Consider the following 23,302-nt stretch of genomic DNA (forward strand, 5'->3'; position numbering starts at 1 on the left):
CCGACAGTTCGTTTCACAAATACTTCCACTCGGATCGTTTGTCAAAGAAGATAAAATGGATCGAGCCAAGCAACGCCAAAGTCGCATCCATACCATTCGGATCCATACTTCAAGCATCGCTTCGTCGTTTCAACCCCAATCCATTCGGGGACTAATGATGGGGTTATAGTCCTAGGGTAGGGTCATAGGCCTGCCCTATAAGTCCTACCCAAGGACTACCCTTCATAAGGGATAAGACCCTTAGTCAGTTCCGACTGAATTAAGGACATCCCATCATCCAGTCGGTAACGAATCCTCCACCATCCAGTCGGAGATGAGCATTCGGAGTATATCAAACTAACCGACTAGATTCCACTCTGCACATCGTAACCCCCTGGAGGGAAACGGTCGTACGTTTCCACGTACCTTTATTAGCATTTAAGACGTACGTTACCTGTAACGTGGGCATTTATTCGCCACTACTCCACCCCTGTGCACCGAACCGTTGTGGAGGGCAGCGCACTCTATATAAGCCGCCCTCCCCCACTGGTGCAGGGGTTAGCAATTCACTGTAATCCATATTCCACTCGACAAGAAGCTCCCAGAGCACTGAGACGTAGGGCTATTACCTCCACCGTAGAGGGGCCTGAACTCATACAACCTCGCCGTAGCTAAGGCTCTGCCCATCCTTTCGTACCCTACACTTCTACTGTCAGACTTATACCCACGACATGAATGGCTTATTACTTAATCATGAGAAGTTTTATGGGATGAGCTACTGTTTATGGTATATAATGATGCTAGAAAAAAGTGAGTGAAATTTTCATTGATCAAACTTGTGCACTTGCTAGCATTCACACTTCATAAATTATTTCTTTTATCATTTACCTACTCGAGGACGAGCAGGAATTAAGCTTGGGGATACTGATACGTCTCCAACGTATCTATAATTTATGAAGTATTCATGCCATGTTTACAATAATTTTATAAGATTTTGGTATGATTTTATTAGAACTAACCCGAACTGATGCTGTTTTCAGCACAACTACCGTGGTGTTGTTTTGTGCAGAAATGAAAGTTCTTGGAATGGGATGAAAATATACGGGGAATATTCTTGGAAAATATAAGAAATACTAGAGAAAAAAGATACCATAGAGGAGTCCCGAGGCAGTCACAAGCCTAGGGGCACCCCCCTATGGCACGCCCCTGGCTTGTGGGTCCCTCGGGAGTCCCCTTGATGTGACACTAACGCCAAAAATTCATATAAATGCCAAAACGCCCAGAAAGAAACCTAGATCGGAACTTCCGCTGCCGCAAGCCACCAGAGCCAGGAAAAACCTATTGGGAGCCCGTTCCGACGCCCCGCCGAAGAGGAAAACCATCACCGGAGGCCATATTCACCATCCCGGCGGTCTCCATGACGAGGAGGGAGTAGTTCACCCTTGGGGCTGAGGGTATGTATGAGTAGCTATGTGGTTGATCTCTCTCTCTATCTCTCTCTCTCTCTCTCTCTTGTGTTCTTGAGATGGGACGATCTTCATGTATCGCGAGCTTTATTTATATAGATGAATCATATGGAGTTTTCCCCTCTCTATCTTCTTGTGATGAATTGAGTTATCCTTTGAAGTTTTGTTATCGGATTGAGTCTTTAAGGATTTGAGAACACTTGATGTATGTCTTGCGATGGGATATCCATGGTGGCAATGGGGTATTCTATTGATCCACTTGATGTATGTTTTGGTGGTCAACTTACGGGTTCCGTGACCTTGGGAATCTATGCATAGGGGTTGGAACATGTTGTCGTCTTGACTCTCCGGTAGAAACTTTGGGGCACACTTTGAAGTTCTTTGTGTTGGATTGAACCTGATGAATCTAAAATTGTGTGATGCATATCGTATAATAAAGCCCATGGGTACTTGTGGTGACATTGGAGTATCTAGGTGACATTAGGATTTTGGTTGATGTGTATCTTAAGGCGTTATTTTAGTACGAACTCTAGGGCTATTCGTGGCACTTATAGGGATAGCTCATAATATTGATCAGAAAAGATAACTTTGACATGGTTTCGTACCCTACAATAATTTCTTCGTTTGTTCTCTGCTATTAGTGACTTTGGAGTGAACTGTTTGTCGCATGTGAGGGATTTATATATGATTCAACTATGTTAGTATTGTTGGGAGAACTTGCACTAGTGAAAAAGTATGGACCCTAGGCCTCGTTTCCAAGCATTTATACAACATTTTTCTCGTTGTTTAATATTTGTTACCTTGTTGTTTTTATATTTTCATATTACAAAAACCTATATCTATCATCCATATTACACTTCTATCATCATCTCTTGGCCGAACTAGTGCACCTATACAATTTACCATCGTATTGGGTGTGTCGGTGTTTACTCACAACATAAGCCATGGGTAGGCTAAAGATGGTGGGAACCGAAGTGGCACCGGAGGGCGCTGGGAACGAGTTTGGTACAAGCATGGAACGCACGATGTACCCAGGTTCAAGGCTCTCCGTAGATATAACACCCCTAATCCTATCGGTGTGTATGATGTATGAATGGGACTACAAAGAGCTCCTAGAGCTGTATTGCGGAGGTGGAAGAAGGAGAAGTCGGCTCGCGTCTGCCTCTCCTATGTGGTTGGTGTGTGTGCTAAGTTGACCGACCCTCTGCATGGACGGGGGCCGGGGGGTTTTATAAATGAACCCACCGACCTACAATATTGATAAAAGGTACAAGAGTGGGACCCGGCTGGCAGCCTCGCCCGCTGGCCAAGGGGCCCACGGGGGTCTTGTCTTGTCGCTGGAGGGGCCCGCCGGCTGCGAGGTCCCGTCCGGCTGTGGGACCCGCCAGCTAGCCAATAAGGCTCTCGCGTAAGGTTGACGCAGGACACGTGTTGTACGTCCGGTGTCGTCTAGCGAGACTCATCATGGGCAAACAGTACGGCTGTCTCCAGTGTTCCTATGCCGAGTGCAGTAATGGAGTGGGAGATTGATGGGCCTACACTATGCAGGGTGATCGATCAGAGCCGGAGGAGCTCAGCGGCGTGGCCGCCGATGCTGGTAACTGTCGTGCACCCCGATCCAGTAACTTTGCTAACGCGTAGCCACCTTTAACCGTAGGGTCTTGTCATGACCTACGGTCTGATGTGACTTGAGATCCCCAGCCGGCTAGCCTACTTGACTAGCTGGCTTGGGCATGGCCACCTCGCCCCTAGCCGGCTGGATTCGCCTTGGCGGCCAGGGGGAGGTAGCCGTCTTGCTTCTAGCTGGCAGGTGTTTCCTAGCCGGCCAGAGAGTTGGCTGCCTCGCCCCCCCCCCCCCCAGCCGGTAGGTGCTTCCTAACCGGCCAGGGGACTTGGGCCTTGTAGAATTGTTCTGGTTATTCCTTCTTGGCTGAAGGTAAGGGAGCAGGCTTGCTGAGCCTACCCCGGGGTTATCCCCCCGACAGTAGTCCCCGAAGCGCGGGAGGCCCGCCGCTTTGGAGCGGGTGGCCTCACCGGCTTGATTGTTTGTAGTTGTATTCCTGTCGCCGCTTGCGGCAGGGGACGCCGGCTCAGAAGCCGGCTGGCTTCCAAGTGACGCCTCGGCTTCGTTGTAGGCCGCATGAATCGCGCCACGTGCCTGGCCCGGCCTGACGTGATGATGGTTTACGTAGGTGACGGGACTAGCCCTGGGCCCTGGGTCCCACCACGACGCCCCCTCGGCCCCCGTGCGAACATTTACTCCGCGATGGTTGGGTCTCGGGAAGCGTTATTGCCCGTAATAAATGGGATTAGTGGGGTCTTGTGTGCACCCGATCCCCTCCTCACGATCCTTCGTGGGGTTTAAATGGGGCGCGGGGGTACCGAGGAGGCCATTCACCCCCCCCCCTCTTGCCTCGCATCAACGCCCTCTTCCTCCCTGAGCCCAGAGAGGAAGACACCGTTTGTCTTCGTCTTCATCCTCTCCATCATCGTCGCGCCACCAGTCTTCCCAAGAGCATGTTGCTCGCAGTCATGGCGAGTGGCTCCTCCTCGAAGAAGATCTAGTCCAACGGGGCTTGGCTTGGCAGCGAGATTTGCGACGACCACATCAAGGCGCTTTGCCACCGCCGGATGTTGCCTCCGGCCTCTCTCGTAACGGTGCGGATCCTCGAAGCAGAGACCGCCCCGACGCCGCAGGAGGGAGAGATCATCATGTTTGATGAGCACTAAAAGGGCTTCGGGCTTCCGGTGAGCACTTTCTTCTCCGACTTTCTCACTTTCTTCGGCCTGCAGCCGCACCACCTGGCGCCGAACGCCATTCTCCAACTTGCTTCGTTCGTCGTCCTATGCGAGGCTTCCTGGGGATCGAGCCCTGCCCCGACCTCTAGCAGAGCTTGTTCTTTCTCAAGCAGCAGTCCAAGAAGATGGACAAGTCCGAGATGGAGAAGCTTGACGGCCCTCGCCCGATGACACCGTGCGGAGCCGCACTGGTGCACCATCGGTCGAAGTCCGGCTTCCCCCAGTTGCCACTGCAAGAATCCATCAAGAAGTGGCAAAAAGGCTTCTTTTATGTGAAGAACGCCAGCCCTGCACACGGCGCCCTCAACATGCCTCCCTTCGCCATCGAGCCTCCGATGGCGAAGCTCAATTGGCAGGCCAAGTATCCGAAGTCAATTCCTGAGGTGGCGCAGATCGGAGGCTACCTTGATAGCTTGAAGAATCGCGGCCTCCTGGGCCGCGACCTGCTTACCACCATGATCACCCGTAGGATCCTGCCCCTGTAGAGGCGGCCCCATATGGTTTGTCAGATGGGCAACCGATATGATCCCTACCGGGTCTCCACCAAGAACTTCACAGCCAGCGCGGTGGCTCGGGGTGTGAACCAGATCTCCACCGCCCGCCTGGATGATAATGGAAACTGGGAGTGGGGGCTAGTCCCTTACGACAGGGCCCATACGCCTCCGATGGTAAGCACTCTTGTCGATGTTGTTCTTGTCATTTTTTGAAGTAGTTGATCTTATTTTTGAGCCAATCGCTGACTCCATTGCCCAGCTGTTTGAGGACTTGCAAGCGCTCAACCTGCCTGTCGCCCACGTGGTGACGTCCGACGCCTTGGAGAACCAGGACGAGGGCATGATCGAGCCGCGTTCTGTCGCCTCCGAGGATTCAGAGGATGCGCTGGAGTAGGAGGCCTCTGAGCTGTCTGGTGAGCATCTGAATCCATTGTTGATTGGACGAATGATGACGAGACACCGACCTCCTTATCTGATGCAGCCTTCGAGGAAGACTCCGATGGGGTGGAGGAGGTCACCAGCCCACCCCTGACGCATGGTCGTCGCCATGCGGCCGAGACGGCCGGTCTTGGCGAGGCGGCCCGGAAGAAAGGCAAGGATGCCACAGCTTCCAGGCCGGCCCCCAAGCGTATCGCGACAGGACCTCCAACCGGAGGACGAGCAGGCGGCGCCAAGAAGCGTCGTGCTGGTGCCGGCAGGAGGCAGGTGCCCATTGTTGCAGGGTAAGGGTTCCTTTTCATTCCCTTTTTCTTTGTCTCGCGTGAAGATAGGTTTCCTCAAAGCGATACTTGGCAGGGAGGCGGAGGACGTGGAGGAAGATCCCGCCTCCGCCGCTGAGCGAGCCGGCTAGGCGGCGGCTGACGCTACCCAGAAGGCTATTGAAGAACAATCCGCCCGCTGCTGGGAGGTGGCGGCGAAGAAGATGGCCGAGGGTCGATCTCAGCCTAGCCGGACTAAGAAGCCCACGGAGAAGCATACAAAGGCCAGACATGACCCCTCCACGCGTGCTCACGTGGAGGAGCCAACTAGCGAGGCAGCCCCGAGGCGTACCCAGAGGGCCAAGGCGGCCAAGCCGTCCGAACCGGACGCCTCTGCGCCAATGGACCTCGAGGAGATCCCCGAAATGCGGGAGGCCGAGGCGGCGGCCGATGCGCCGGAGCTGAACCTGGAGGCGCCAGAGGTGGCCATGGATGCGTCGAACGCGGCCAATCCACCTCCCGCTGCGGAGACGATGCCAGCTGGGGCGTCGGCGGAGCCGGCTGCCAATCAGACGCGTGGAGACGGCACCATCGTCATCTCCAGCCTTGGCCCGGTTGCTCCAGGAGCCGGCCCCAGCACCGGGAGCCAGAATATGAAGGCTTGGCGGGTAGCCAACCTTGAACGCCAGACGCTGCCCGCTGGAACCGTGCTCCATGGCGTCCCAGAGCTGGTGTCATTGTTTGCCAACAACCGGTAGAAGGTGAAGCAGGCGGCCCGCATGGCGGACAGTGATCTGGAGCGTCTGGAGGAGCACACCAGGGTGAGTGCTTTATCCTTTCAATCTTCATCGTCTTGGTTTTGATTTTTTTTTTCTTCTTCTCTTGAATCAGTGGGCCGCGCGAGCGCACCCACTGGGTGTAGCCCCCGAGAATCAGGCCGGCCAAGCATTGGCCGAGCCGAATCTCTTCGAGCTTATCCCTTGTCTTTGCTTTTTTAGTGGGGGCGCGCTAGCGCACCCACTGGGTGTAGCCCCCGAGAATCGGGCCGGTTATGAATTAATCGGGCCGAATCTTATTTTGCTTCACGTTGCTTTGTTTGTAGGACCTTTACGATGCCCAGGTGCAGGCGTATAACACACTGCAGGCTCAGAACCAGGCAGCTGACGGCCAGGTTGCCGATCTTCACGTCCGGCTGGGCGAGGCCGTCACGGAGCGGGATGCCTTGCGTGAGGTGGACCAGCAGCTCCAGCAGCAGCTGGCTCTTCTCCATACGGAAAAGAGGGAGCTTGAGGCGGCCCGCCAGGCTGAGCAAGAGCAGTTGCGCGCCTCCCTGCAGGAGAAGGACGACTACTATGTTGCCGACACGAAGAGTCTCAAGACGGCTCATCTCGAGGAGATGAAGCTCAAAAACGCTGCCCTGAAGGAGAAGGAGGAAGCCCTGATCCAGAGGCAGGCGCAGCTGGCCAAGGCGCTGCAGACGGTTGCGGCCCTCCAGGAAGAAGTCTCCCGCGCAACTCAAGCGAGCAAGGCGCGGGAGCTCGAGGCCCTGGAGAATGCCCACGAGACTGACAACCATTTCGACCATAAGTCCTGTTTTATCTTGTCTTGAATTTTCTTCTTTGTTGCTTCCTCTTCTTATTCTTCTTCGCGCCCCTTCCCCTATCCCAGGATTCTTCCCTAAGACACGGGAAGCGGCTGAAACAGTTGTTGAGGTCAGCCGCGAGGAGCGTCGCGTTGCAGGGCAGGAGGTAGACGTCACTGCCAGCTAGAGTGTGGAGGAGATTGGTGTGGGCCTCAGAGCCCACCTGCGTGCCCTGCCCGAATCTGTGGAGCGGCTTCAGATCGCAGGCTCGTCGATGATAAAGCCTTTATGGCTCGACGTCGTGCAGCCGGCGTCGATGAGCCGGCTCTCCCGCTGCCTTGCGGCCGGCGATGATCGCCTTGACGCCTGGCACGCCTCAACCGCGCATGCTAGAGCCTACATGGCCCTGCGCTTGGCCAAGTCCTCATACCGGAACCTGGAATTAGGCAAGCTCGTCACGCAGCGCGACGGCTCGGAGGAGGAGTTGGAGGCCGTGGAGGAGCAGCTGCGTGTGAGGGTCAGCGACATCGCCTCGTACGCCGCGTGGGATGATCTCAACTTGGAGCGGGGTGCAGACGATAACATGGTCCCTGAGGATCTGCACGGTCTTCAGCCTTATGACGCCAATGGTAGCTCCGACGAGGCGGCCCATGAGGAGGAAGACGCCCCCTCCAACAGCGAGGCATATGCCGACTCCGCCAAGGAAGGAGACAGAAACTCTCGGGGAGGAGACGGCGTGACCGCCTCGGGAGCAGTCGGCGATGGTTAAGCCACCACTTCAAGAGCAGCAGCCGGGGCAACGGACGAGGCCGCCGCCCCTTAGCCGGTCCAATTTTTGTTTTGGGTGTCTGCAATATATTGTGAGTCCAACAGTTCCACCCACTCGGGTGTGTAATGAACTTCGGCCATGGGCCAATGCTTTTGAATGCATGAATTCTGCACTAAATTCGTAATGCCATGCGTGATGCTTTATGTTTTCATCTTTTGATTCATGCTTGACTTCTTTTTCTCCAACCTCTTTACTCCCTCTAGCATCTACCCTGCCAACCCGACAGCCGGGAGCCGGTCTGTGACTGGGTCGAGGCTTCTGCCTTTGGGAATATTGGACTTAGATTTTTCGAAGCCATCAAGACTTAAAGACTCAAACACAAACCAACAGAGGACGGCTAGAATAAGATCATAAAAAGATCAAACCAACCCGAGCCGACAACCTTTTTGTAGTCAAACTTTTTATGCATCCGGCCTTACCTGGCATCGCCTCGCTAGCCGGAGAGCCGGGAGCCGGTCTGTAGCTGTTACGAGACGACCTGGGATCGATCTGGCATACACTATGTGTTCTTCTACAATTTTAGGAAGTAGTTCGGGCGGCTAGCAAGCCCCCGAGCCCGTTGGAGCCGGACCAAGGGACTCACAGAATGACTGAAGACTCTAGTATGAACCCAAAAGAGGTATGCTTCAAGCATCGGCTTGAAACACCCATTTGTATTCATTGGAAATCCCGAAGAGGGAGGAAGATACATATGTGCATGCTCTTTCCATGGATGTTCCGTCTCCTGGCCGGAGTCATCCCTCCTGCGCTTACTTGGCTTATGGGCATCGATCAGGTAGTATGCATTGTTATGCAATGCCCTGCTGACGTTGAAGGACCCCTCCCAAGGGGATGAGATCTTGTGCTGGCCGGTTGTTCGTTGGATTCTTCTGAGCACCAAGTCCCCCTCTCTGAAAGAGAGAGGCTTAATTTTCTTGTTGTGGTAGTACCTCAGCTTCTATTGATAGATTGTCATCCAGCTCAAGGCTAGGTCCCGTGCCTCCTCGAGCAGATCAACGCCGTCTTCTCTTGCCTCATTCGCTTCTGTTTCTGTGTATAGGGTGACCCGAGGCGAGTCAAACTCGATATCCGTAGGTATGATAGCCTCGGACCCATATACGAGAAAGAATGGGGTGAAGCCGGTTGACCGGTTGGGCGTGGTGCGGAGGCTCCACAGCACAACCGAGAGCTCTTCAATCCAGCAGTCGGCTAACCTGACGAGTGGTGCCACCAGTCTTGGCTTGATGCCAGCTAGGATTAGGCCGTTGGCCCTCTCCACCTGGTCGTTGGACTAGGGGTGTGCCAGGGATGCCAATCGAGTCGGATGCCTACCTTGGCGCAGTAGAGCGCCAAAGCACCCTTGGCGAAGTTGGTGCCGTTGTCAGTGATGATGCTGTGGGGGAAGCCGTATCGGACAGAGATGTCCGTGATGAACCTGACGGCCGTGGGGCCGTCAAGCTTCTTGATGAGTCTAGCCTCGATCCACTTGGTAAATTTATCGATGGCCGCCAAGATATGAGTCTTGATAACCAACAAGTATAGGGGATCGCAACAGTTTTCGAGGGTAGAGTATTCAACCCAAATTTATTGATTCGCCACAAGGGGAGCCAAAGAATACTCTCGAGTATTAGCAACTGAGTTGTCAATTCAACCACACTTGAAAGACTTAATATTTGCAGCAAAGTTTTAGTAGCAAAGTAGTATGATAGTAACAGTAGCGGCGGTAACAGTAGCAGTAGTAATTTGTGTAGCAAGTGTGACAACAGTAGCGGTAAAGTAACTTAGCAAGGACCAGTATAGGAAAAGCTCGTAGGCATTGGATCGGTGATGGATAATTATGTCGGATGACATTCATCATGTAACAGTTATAACATAGGGTGATATGCAACTAGCTCCAGTTCGTCAATGTAATGTAGGCATGTATTCCGTATTTAGTCATACGTGCTTATGGAAAAGAACTTGCATGACATATTTGTCCATCCCTCCCGTGGCAGCGGGGTCCTAATGGAAACTAAGGGATATTAAGCTCTCGTTTTAATAGAGAACCAGAACAAAGCATTAGAACATAGTGAATACATGAACTCCTAATACTATGGTCATCTCCGGGAGTGGTTCCAGCTATTGTCACTCCGGGTTGCCGGGTCGTAACACATAGTAGGTGACTATGATACGTCTCAAACGTATCTATAATTTTTGATGGTTTCACGATGTTATCTTGTCTTCTTTGTATGTTTTATGTACCTTTTATATATTTATTTGGGACTAACTTATTAATTCCGTGCCAAGTGCCAATTCTTGTTTTTTCCGTGTTTTTTACTCTTTTCAGATCTGATTTTGGAACGGAGTCCAAATGGAAGAAAAACCCAAAAGGATTTTTTCCCGAACGGAAGAAGATCAGAGGGCCTTTGGGCCAGGCTAGGTGGGCTCCAGGGAGCCCACAAGCCCCCACTCCGCCACCAGGGGGGAGGCGGCGGTGGGCGGGCTTGTGGCCTCCCTGGCCGCCCCCTGACCTAGGTCTTTGGCCTATAAATTCCCAAATATTCCGCAAAAAAAGGGGGAGCCTCGAAAATACTTTTCCGCTGTTGCAAGCTTCCGTTTCCGCGAGATCTCATCTGGAGACCCTTCCCGGCACCCTTCCGGAGGGGACTTTGGAGTTGGAGGGCTTCTTCATCATCATCATCGCCCCTCCAATGACTCGTGAGTAGTTCACTTCACACCCACGGGTTCGTAGTTAGTAGCTAGATGGCTTCTTCTCTCTCTTGGATCTTCAATACAAAGTTCTCCATGATCTTCATGGAGATCTATCCGATGTAATCTTCTTTGGCGGTGTGTTTGTCGAGATCCGATGAATTGTGGATTTGTGATCAGATTATCTATGATATATATTTGAGTCTTTGCTGATTTCTTATATGCATGATTTGATATCCTTGTAACTCTCTCCGAGTCTTGGGTTTTGTTTGGCCAACTAGATCTATGATTCTTGCAATGGGAGAACTCCTTGGTTTTGGGTTCTGCCATGTGGTGACCTTTCCCAGTGACAGTAGGGGCAGCAAGGCACACATCCAGTAGTTGCCATCAAGGGTAAAAAGATGGGGTTTTTATCATTGGTTTGACATTATCCCTCTACATCATGTCATCTTGCTTAAGGCGTTACTCTGTTCGTATGGACTTAATACACTAGATGCATGCTGGATAGCGGTCGACATGTGGAGTAATAGTAGTAGATGCAGACAGTATCGAACTACTTGTTTTGGACGGGATGCGTATAGAAATAATCATTGCATAGATATCGTCACCACTTTGCGCGGTTCTATCAATTGCTTGACAGTAATTTGTTCACCCACCGCCTACTTGCTTTCATGAGAGAAGCCATGAGTAAACACTACGGCCCCAGGGTCTATTCACATCCATCGTTTACACCTCCGCTTTTACTTTGCTTTGTTACTTTGTTGCTTTCAGTTCTCACTTGGCAAACAATCTATAAGGGATTGACAACCCCTTCATAGCGTTGGGAGCAAGTTTTTGTGTTTGTGCAGGATCTTGAGATACTCATCCACTCGATTGATACCTTGGTTCTCAAACTAAGGGAAATACTTACCACCGCTATGCTACATCACCTTTCCGCTTCAAGGGAACACCAACGCAAGGCTCCAAGGCCACGGGGGAAATCCTTTGCATACTTGCCTAGGAAGTCTCTTAGGGCGTAGCCGCAGCAGAAAGATCAAGCCAAGTATTCTCCCGTCGACGTGCCTATTTCTGACGCCGTTGGAAGGTCCATTGTTGCAGTAGCAGAAGTATTTCTGGCGCCGTTGCCGGGGAGGAAAAATCAAGGTCTATCCAAGTAGGTCTCCCAAACTCATCTCTTGCATTTACTTTTGTTGCCAGTTGCCTCTCGTTTTCCTCTCCCCCACTTCACATTTTCCGTTTTCATTTGCCTTTTTCCGTTCGCCCTTCTTCCGCTCGCTTTCTGTTTGCTTGTGTTACCATGTGCCTTCTTTTAGCTTGAATCTTTGCTTGCTAAAAATCCATTGATATGGATCCTCATCCACTAGCTAGTCTCTTTAAGAGACCCACTATTGTGGAACGAATTGCTAATGAGTTGAGGGCAATTGATTATTTTTATGGAGTTTTGCTTGAGATGCGTGAATCTGAAAATCATGATGAAGAAATTCATGAAGTGATTCACGAGGGCTCCTTGGATGAAAAGCATGATTGCAATGATTTCACTATAAATCCTATTAGGGAAAATCATGCTAAAAATATGCAAAACCCTAAGCTTGGGGATGCTAGTTTTGCTATGTCCCCGACTTGTTGCAATAATCATGATTGGGTGATGATATTTCTTATGATCTTGAAAATTTGTTCAAACCTCATGATGAATATGATATTTGCAACAATACTGAAAGTGGGATTGGAGAAGTCATGACATTATTTGATGATAATCCCACTATTTTTGAAGAGCGTCAACTTTGCATGCATGTGGATCATGAAAAGGATATCCTATGGGATAGCTATATTGTTGAATTTGAATATGATCCCACATGTAATTTCTAGGAGAGAGGAAAATATTTTGGTAGAAACTTTCATGTTACCAAATCACCTCTCGTGATGTTGAGATTGCTCTTGTCTCTTTCTTCTTCCTTGCATATGGAAGCTATTGGTTGTCTTGAAAATCTGTTTTCCTATAAAATGCCTATGCATAGGAAGTATGTTAGACTTAGATGTGATTTTCACATGCTTTAGGATGCTCTCGTTGTGCTTCAATTCTTGTTTTTTGTGAGAGCATCATTGAATGCCTAGCTAAGGGCGTTAAACAATAGCGCTTGTTGGGAGGCAACCCAACGAATCTATCCTTTTTCTTTCTGTTTTGTGTTTTCCACACTTTCGTAATTCTGTTATGATTGTGTTTTTTGTATTTCTTTTTTGTGCCAAGCAAAACCGTTATGATTAGTCTTGGGGATGATCGTTTGGTCATGCTGGAATAGACAGAAACTTTCTGCTCACGAAAAGAATTTTCATTTTTTTCTGTAAGACATTTTGAGTTGATTCTTTTTGCTTCTGATTGCTACGCAAATTATTCAGACATTAGTAATTTTTCAGAATTTGTGGGGTACCACAGGTATACGAAATATACAGATTGATACAGACTGGTCTATTGTTAACAGATTCTGTTTTTGTTGTGTTGGTTGCTTATTTTGATGAAACTATGGATAGTATTGGGGGTATTAGCCATGAAATATTGAAAGTACAGTAACCCAACATCATAACAAGTAGAATTTAAGTTTGATACAGTACCTAAGGAAGTGGTGGTTTGCTTTCTTGTACTAATGTTATTACGAGTTTCTGTTTAAGTTTTGTGTTGTGAAGTTTTCAAGTTTTGGGTGAAGTTCTTATGGACAAAGAGATAAAGAGTGGCAAGAGCTCAAGATTGGGGATTCCCAAGGTACCCCAAGAGATTCAAGGATGCCGTAAAAGCCTAAGCTTGGGGATGCCCCGGGAAGGCATCCCCTCTCTCGGTTTCAATCCGTCGGTAACGTTACTTGGGGCTATATTTTTATTCACCACATGTTATGTGTTTTTGCTTGGAGCGTCTTGTATTGTAGGAGTCTTTTATTTTTGTTGTGTCACAATCATCCTTGCTGCACACCTAGAGAGAGAGACATGCACACACTATGATTTTGTCGAGCTTCACTTATATCCTTTGGTAGACAATTCAGCTCACATGTGCTTCACTTATATCTTTTGAGCTAGATACTTTTGCTCTATGTGCTTCACTTATATCTTTTAGAGCACAGCGGTGCGTGGCTTGGTAATTGAGCTATGCTTTGAAAGTACTCTCAAAAGGGGTAGTTATCCAAAGGGATACGAAAACTTCCACCTTCATGTGCATTGAATAGTTAGAGAAGTTTGATTCATCTCAATTAGTTTCGAGTTGTGGTTATGGTAATATTGAAGTCATGCTAGTAAGGTGTTGTGGATCTAGAAATACTTGTGTTGAAGTTAGTGATTCCCGTAGCATGCACGTATGGTGAAACGCTATGTGATGAAATCTAAGCATGATTAGTATATTGATTGTCATCCTTTGCGTGGCGGTCGGGATTGCGCGATGGTTTATACCTACCAATCCTTCCCCTAGGAGTATGCGTTGAATGCTTTGTTTCGATTACTAATAAATTTTTTGCAACAAGTATATGAGTTCTTCATGACTAATTTTGAGTCCATGGTTTAGATGCACTTTCACCTTCCACCATCACTATCTTCTTAGTGTCGTCCAACTTTCGCCGGTGCACAAAACCCACCATTAGCCTCCCTCAAAACAGCCACCATACCTACCTACTATGGCTTTTTCAAAGTCATTCCGAGATATATTGCCATGCAACTACCACCATGACATGTGCCACCACGTCTACATTGCCATTGCATGATCGTAAGATAGCTAGCATGATGTTTCCATTGATGTCTATGCCATGCTAGATCATTGCCATGGTACACTACCGAAGGCATTCCATATAGAGTCATAGTTGCTCTAAGTTTTGACTTGAAAGTGTGATGATCATCATTAATGGAGCATTGTCCCATGTGAGGAAATAAAAGTGGCCAAAGGAGCCCATAAAAAAAAGAGGCCAAAGATCCCAGCAAAATAAAACAAATGAGAGAAAAAGAGAGAAGGGACAATGCTACCACTTTTTCCACACTTGTGCATATTAAGCACCATGATCTTCATGATTGAGAGTCTCTCGTTTCGTCACCACCATATAGCTAGTGGGAAATTTTCATTATATAACTTGGCTTGTATATTCCAATGATAGGCTTCCTCAAAATTGCCTTAGGTCTTCGTGAGCAAGCAAGTTGGATGCACACCCACTAGTTTTCTTTAAGAGCTTTCACATACTCATAGCTCTAGTGCATCAATTGTATGGCAATCCCTACTCATTCACATTGATATCTATTGATGAGCATCTCCACAGCTCATTGATATGCCTAGTTAATGTGACTATCTTCTCCTTTTTGTCTTGCAACCTCCACTACATTCCACACCATCTATAGTGCTATAACCATGGCTCACGCTCATGTATTGCGTGAGAGTTGAAAAGGTTTGAGAAAGTAATGGTGTGAAACAATTACTTGGCCAATACCGGGGTTGTGCATGATTTAAATTCATTGTGCAATGATGATAGAGCATAGCCAGACTATATGCTTTTGTAGGGATAACTTTCTTTTGGCCTTGTTATTTTGAAAGTTCATGATTACTTTGCTAGTTTGCTTGAATTATTATTGTTTCCACGTCAATAGCAAACTATTGTTTTGAATCTAATGGATCTGAACATTGATGTCACATAAGAGGAATTACAAAGGACACCTATGCTAGGTATCATGAAAGCATCAAAAATTCATTCTTATCACTTCCCTACTCGAGGTCGAGCAGGAGTTAAGCTTGGGGATGCTTGATACGTCTCAAACGTATCTATAATTTTTGATGGTTTCACGCTGTTATCTTGTCTTCTTTGGATGTTTTATGTACATTTTATATCTATTTTGGTACTAACTTATTAATTCAGTGCCAAGTGCCAGTTCCTGTTTTCTCCGTGTTCTTGACTCTTTTCAGATCTGATTCTGGAACACAGTCCAAATGGAAGAAAAACCCTGAAATGATTTTTTCCCGAACGGAAGAAGATCAGGGGGCCTTTGGGCCAGGCCAGGTGGGCTCCAGGGAGCCCACATGCCCCCACTCCACCACCAGGGGGAGGTGGCGGTGGGCAGGCTTGTGGCCTCCCTGGCTGCCCCTGACCTAGGTCTTTGGCCTATAAATTCCCAAATATTCCCCAAAAAAGGGGAGGCTCGAAAATACTTTTCCTCCGCCGCAAGCTTGCGTTTCCGTGAGATCTCATCTGGAGACCCTTCTTCATCATCATCATCGCCCCTCCAATGACTCGTGAGTAGTTCACTTCAGACCCATGGGTCCGTAGTTAGTAGCTAGATGGCTTCTTCTCTCTCTTGGATCTTCAATACAAAGTTTTCCATGATCTTCATGGAGATCTATCTGATGTAATCTTCTTTGGCGGTGTGTTTGTCGAGATCCGATGAATTGTGGATTTGTGATCAGATTATCTATGATATATATTTGAGTCTTTGTTGATTTCTTATATGCATGATTTGATATCCTTGTAAGTCTCTCCGAGTCTTGGGTTTTGTTTGGCCAACTAGATCTATGATTCTTGCAATGGGAGAAGTGCTTGGTTTTGGGTTCTTCCATGTGGTGACCTTTCCCAGTGACAGTAGGGGTAGAAGGCACACATCAAGTAGTTGCCATCAAGAGTAAAAAGATGGGGGTTTTATCATTGGTTTGAGATTATCCCTCTACATCATGTCATCTTGCTTAAGGCGTTACTCTGTTCTTATGGACTTAATACACTAGATGCATGCTGGATAGCGGTCGACATGTGGAGTAATAGTAGTAGATGCAGACAGTATCGAACTACTTGTTTTGGATGGGATGCCTATAGAAATAATCATTGCATAGATATCGTCACCACTTTGCGCGGTTCTGTCAATTGCTTGACAGTAATTTGTTCACCCACCGCCTACTTGCTTTCATGAGAGAAGCCATGAGTAAACACTACGGCCCCAGGGTCTATTCACATCCATCGTTTACACCTCCGCTTTTACTTTGCTTTGTTACTTTGTTGCTTTCAGTTCTCACTTGGCAAACAATCTATAAGGAATTGACAACCCCTTCATAGCGTTGGGAGCAAGTTTTTGTGTTTGTGCAGGATCTTGAGATACTCCTCCACTGGATTGATACCTTGGTTCTCAAACTAAGGGAAATACTTACCACCGCTATGCTACAACACCATTTCCGCTTCGAGGGAACACCAACGCAAGGCTCCAAGGCCACAGGGGAAATCCTTTGCATACTTGCCTAGGAAGTCCATTAAGGCGTAGCCCGAGCAGAAAGATCAAGCCAAGTATTCTCCAGTCGACGTGCCTATTTCTGGCACAGTTGGAAGGTCCTTTGTTGCAGTAGCAGACTATAACTTGCAATATAGGATCAAGAACACACATATATTGATGAAAACGTAATAGGTTCTAATCTGAAATCATGGCACTCGGGCCCTAGTGACAAGCATTAAGCATAGCAAAGTAGTAGCAACATCAATCTTAGAACATAGTGGATACTAGGGATCAAACACCATCAAAACTATCTCGATTACATGATAGATCTCATCCAACCCATCACCATCCAGCAAACCTACGATGTGATTACTCACGAACGACGAAGAGCATCATGGAATTGGCAACGGAGGATGGTTGATGATGACGCCAGTGTCGATTTCCCTTCTCCGGAGCCCAGAACGGACTCCAGATCTGCCCTCCCGAGGAAGCACAGGAGGTGGCAATTCCGATGAACTCTTCTCTCCAAAAATTTTTTGGGCGAGAGAGAATATATAGAGTTGGAGTTGGAGGCTGCGGAGCCACGTGGGCCCCACGATCCTGCCAGGCGCGCCCTAGGGGGGCGCGCCTCGTGGGATCGTTGGCCCCTCGCTCCGTGTCTTCGGGTAATTCTTGTGCCAGTATTTTTTATATATTCCAAAAATAATCCTCGCAAGTTTCCCGGTCATTCCGAAAAGTTTTATTTCTGCACAGAAAACAACACCATGGCAATTCTGCTGAAAACAGCGTCAGTCCGAGTTAGTTCCATTCAAATCATGCAAATTAGAGTCCAAACCAAGGGCAAAAGAGTTTGGAAAAGTACATACGATGGAGACGTATCAACTCCCCCAAGCTTAAAGCCTTGCTTGTCCTCAAGCAATTCAGTTGACAACTGAAAGAGACAAAAGAAAAACTTTTACGAACTCTGTTTGATCTTGTTGTGGTAATTATGTCTAACTCATATTCGGATTTTCAGCAAGATCATAAGCTAACCACATGAGCAATAAAATTTAGGTCTCATGGTGTACTCATATCAATGGCATAATCAACTAGCGAGCAATAATAATAAGGTTCAAATGTCAACACTTCAATCAAAACAATCATGATACAATATGAACAGATGGTATCTCGCTAGCCCTTTCTGAGACCGCAAAACATAAATGCAGAGACCTTCAAAGACAAGGGGCTGACTGAACATTCTAATTCATGGCAAAGAAGATCCAGTCACAGCCATACTCAATATCAATTAATAGAAAAGCATAAAAATGATGGAGGTGCTCTCTAATTGGTGCCTTTTATTAGTAGAGGATGACTCAACAGTAATGTAAATAGAGAGGCCCTTCGCAGAGGGAAGCATTGATTTGCAGAGGTGCCAGAGCTCAAGCTTTTAAAACAGAGATAAATAATTTTGGGTGGCATGCTTTCATTGTCAACGCGATGACCAAGAGTTTCACCATCTTCCATGCTACACATATTATAGGCGGTTCCCAAACAGAATAGTAAAGTTTTGACTCCCCCACCATCGATCAATCACACTCCACGACTAGCCGAATCCTCGAGTGCCGTCCATACCAACAACAATCCAGGGGGAGTTTTGTTTGCAATTATATATTTGATTTGAGCATGGAACTGGGCATTCCGATTACCGACCCCTTTCTCGTGTGTGATAGTGAATAAACACGTATCGAGGATAACATGCCTAGCATGGAAGATACTGACCGCCCCTTGTCATCACATGAGCGGTTCGGGCATACAAAAGAGATTATTATTTGAAGATTTAGAGAGTGCCACATGCAAATTTACTTGGAATGGCAGGTAGATACCGCATATAGGTAGGTATGGTGGACTCATATGGAATAACATTGGGTTTATGGAAGTGGATGCACAATCAGTATTCCCGCTTAGTACAAGTGAAGGCTAGCAAAAAACTGGGAAGCGACCAACTAGAGAGCGACAACAGTCATCAATATGCATTGAAATTAACCAGTGTTGAGTGCAAGCATGAGTAGGATATAAATCACCATAAACATGAATATCATAGAGTCTATGTTGATTTTGTTTCAACTACATGCGTGAACATGTGCTAAGTCAAGCCACGTGAATCATTCAAAGGAGGATACCATCCTATCATACTACATCATAATCATCTTGAAATTCATGTTGGCATCCAAGACAAACCATTATAAGCTCCTAGCTAATTAAGCATGGCATCAGAAACTATGATCTCTAAGTTGTTATTGCAAACATGTTTCTCTCATAACAATGTTGAATTAGGAACGATGAGCTAGCTATATTTACAAAAACAAAATAGGTCGAGTTCATACCAGCTTTTCCAGGCTCAGACACTTCATCATATATCGTCATTATTGCCTTTCACTTGCACGACCGAATGATGTGAATAATAATAAGAGTGTTCGTGCATTGGACTAAGATGGAATCTGCAAGCAAAATCAGAGGAGAAGACAAAGTAATATGGTTCTTTGACGGATAAACAATAATGCATATGAGATCCACTAATCATTTTAATCATGGTCTTCTACCTCGACCCAAAGAAAAAGAAAACTATTTACACGGGAAAGCTCCCAACAAGCAAAAGAAGAACCGGATATCTTTTTGGGTTTTCTTTTTAATTACCACTAAGCATGCTAGAAAGTAAACGTACAACTATTTTTTTCTCATTTTTAAACAAACACACGAGAAGAATGCAAGAAAAAGAAATAAACTAGCATGGATGATACAATGGAAAAGTGTGAACACCGACTATCAAAGTGAATGTGTGAGCATGAATATAAAGTTGGTGAGAAACACGTACTCCCCCAAGCTTAGGCTTTTGGCCTAAGTTGGTCTACTCCCAAGGAGGGAAGTAACCGTCTCCGGGGTACTCCGGAGTGTACTAAGGGTGCTACTGCTGGGTGAGCTCCTCTGGCGACCACTGATAAACTGGCGTCTGGGACTAGACTGGTGGCTCGGGCATGGGCGCCTGTGGTGGCCCTATGCCCCAATATGCGTAGATGTCCGAGGGCATAATAATGTACCTGCCTAGATGAAGGTTGAATAAAGAAGGAGCAGGCAAAGTAATAGTTTCACGAGTACCCTGGCTAAATACCAAGATATAAATCATCCTCTTATCATGATCTTTATCAAGAAAATCATGGCGATGCTATCATAATCTAAATATCTCTCAGGAAGAAGAATCTCTTCTTCCTCATATAGTCTAATAGGTATCTAAAAATGTTTAGCAAGACGGGTAGCATAGATACCTCCATAAACAGCGCTTTGGTATGGTTCGTGTTCAATCGTTGAGCCACTATAGAGCCCAAGCTATAAGTTTTATCACTATGAAGAGCTTCGCGCAAAACCGCATGATCTGGGGAGCTAAGAACCCCATCTTTCCCACGGTCTATCAACCATTTTCCCACGAATAATGAGAGATACCGAAGCACGGGAAAATGTACATTAGCAACTCTAGCGCCAAACACTCCTCTCTCCTCTCCTACAGTAATAGTATCAATGAAAGCCTCCAAGTCCCGTGGACGAGGTTCATGAATATCCCCAACATAAGGTAAATTGCAAACATTGCAGAAATCCTGAAGTGACATGCACTGGGGGATATCATATAACTTGAACTCAACCATATGAGGGCTCTTCCTCGGATAAAAATTAAAGCTTTGCACGAAAGTATTAGTCAGGAGGAGGTATTGTAGACACTTATCTTTAACAAGTGCGGTAAGGCATGCGTTCTCCACCAAGTAATAAAAATCCTCATAAAGACCTGCGGCGTGTAAGAACACATCACTTGGCCACTCGCATGCTCGAACTTCTGCAACTCGGGGGGGCCGGATACTTGGGTTTGTTCTTCTCATTTTCATCTTCCTTGGGGTCACGGCTCGAAGAGCCTCTTAGGAACCTCCTCATCTTTTCCTTTTTCTTTATATGAAAATTTACGAAATTTTTAGTGACTCAAAATAAAAGTGAACAAGGCTTAACAAAACTCACAACAGCTACTCCTACAAGTGCCTAGAGGCCACATCATGCATCAAAACTACTTGGGACCAACTAAAATTAACATGCAAACCTCAAGAACAGGGTCACCAAGGCAGCAATAATATGCAATGAATAAAGCACTAGAACAAAAACCAATTGGACCAATGGAGGAGTCACATACCAAGGAACAATTCCCCAAAATAGTTTGGTGAATTGGGCTTTGCACCAGGAGATCGAAAAATGCAGCAAAATGAGCAAGAACACGGGTTTGAGCTGTGGAATGATTTTTTACGGAGGTAGACGAATGAGATGGGTGCTGGAATAAGTGGAGGGGGCCACGTGGGACCCACGAGCCTGCCCGGCGCGCCCGGGGGGGGGGGGGGGGGGTGGGCGCGCCTCCTGGGCTCGTGGCCCACTGGTGCATCCCCCTGACTAGTTATCTATCTCAGAAATATTTAAATATTCCAGAAAAAATCATACTTGAATTTCAGGGCATTTGGAGAACTTTTATTTTCAGGTCACTTTTTTATTGAACGAAAAAAGCAAAAAACAGGAAAATAATGCTAAAATTATTATTTTCTACTAAATAACAGAAAGTAAAAGTTGGGAACAGAAGGTTGTGACTTCTAGATTCATCCATCTCATGGTCATCAAAAGAAATTCGTCAATGAGGTTGATCAAGTCTCCTTGACAAACTTTTTTTGAATCACATAAAACCGGAGAATTTTCAAATAATCACTAGGTTACCTCAATCGGGATGTGCATATCCCCAATAAGTATATCATATTTCATCTAGACTGTAGGAATAGGGCATTCAAAGCTTCCAATAATAATTGATGAAGATTTTTCAATAGCATTATTGCAATGAACTCGATATTGTTTCTTCAGAAAGTGTATCGTGTGCTCATTACCATTAACATGCAAAGTGACATTGCCTTCGGTGCAATCAATAACGGCCCCTGCAGTGTTTAAAAAGGGTCTTCCAAGGATGACCGCCATGGCATCATCTTCGGGAATATCAAGAATAACAAAGTCCATTAAGATAGTAACGTTCGCAACCACAACAGGCACATCCTCGCAAACGCCGATAGGTAAAGTAGTTGATTTATCGGCCATTTGCAAAGAAATTTCAGTAGGTGTCAACTTATCCAATTAAAGTCTACGAAATAAAGAGAGAGGCATAACACTAACACCGGCTCCAAGATCACATAAATAAATTCTAACATAATTTCCTTTAATGGAGCAAGGTATAGTGGGCACTCCGGGATCACCTAGTTTCTTCGGATTCCCACCCTCAAAAGTGTAATTAGCAAGCATGATGGAAATCTCAACATCAGGTATCTTTCTTTTATTAGTCACAATATCTTTCATGTACTTAGCATAAGGAGACATTTTAAGGATATTAGTCAAACGCATTTGTAAAAAGATAGGTCTAATCATTTCAACAAAGAGCTCAAAATCCTCATCATCCTTTTTCTTGGATGGTTTGGGAGGAAAAGGCATGGGTTTCTGAACCCATGGTTCTCTTTATTTACCATGCTTCCTATCAATAAAATCATTCTTATGATATCTCTTGTTCTTATTGTTGGGGAACGTCGCATGGGAAACAAAAAATTTCCTACGCGCACGAAGACCTATCATGGTGATGTCCATCTACGAGAGGGGATGAGTGATCTACGTACCCTTGTAGACCGTACAGCAGAAGCGTTAGTGAACGCGGTTGATGTAGTGGAACGTCCTCACGTTCCTCGATCCGCCCCGTGAACAATCCCGCGATCAGTCCCACGATCTAGTACCGAACGGACGGCACCTCCGCGTTCAGCACACGTACAGCTCGACGATGATCTCGGCCTTCTTGATCCAGCAAGAGAGACGGAGAGGTAGAAGAGTTCTCTGGCAGCGTGACAGCGCTCCGGAGGTTGGTGATGACCTTGTCTCAGCAGGGCAACGCCCGAGCTCCGCAAAAACGCGATCTAGAGGAAAAACCGTGGAGGTATGTGGTCGGGCTGCCGTGGAAAAGTCGTCTCAAATCAGCCCTAAAACCTCCGTATATATAGGTGGGAGGGAGGGGACCTTGCCTTGGGGCTCAAGGAGCCCCAAGGGGGTCGGCCGAGCCAAGGGGGGAAGGCTCCCCCCCAAACCGAGTTGGACTTGGTTTGGTGGGTGGGAGTCCTTCCTTCCCTTCCCACCGAGTTGGACTATATTTCTTATTGCCTCTAGGGCATAATTCCAACAGTCTCCCACTTGCACTAGAGTCAATAATCCAGCCCTCACATCATCATGCGAATTACATTGTAATAAATCTAACACCCATACAGTTCTGGTGTTGATCATGCTTTGCCCGTGGAAGAGGCTTAGTCAGCGGGTCTGCTACATTCAGATCCGTGTGCACTTTGCATATATTCACGTCCTCCTCTTCGACGTAGTCGCGGATGAGGTTGAAGTGTCGTTTGATATGTCTGGTCTTCTTGTGAAACCGTGGTTCCTTTGCTAAGGCAATGGCACCCGCGTTATCACAGAACAAGGTTATTGGATTTAATGCGCTTGGCACCACTCCAAGA

Source organism: Hordeum vulgare, chromosome 5H (genome assembly GCF_904849725.1).
Source record: "Hordeum vulgare subsp. vulgare chromosome 5H, MorexV3_pseudomolecules_assembly, whole genome shotgun sequence".
Classification (NCBI taxonomy): Eukaryota; Viridiplantae; Streptophyta; class Magnoliopsida; order Poales; family Poaceae; genus Hordeum; species Hordeum vulgare.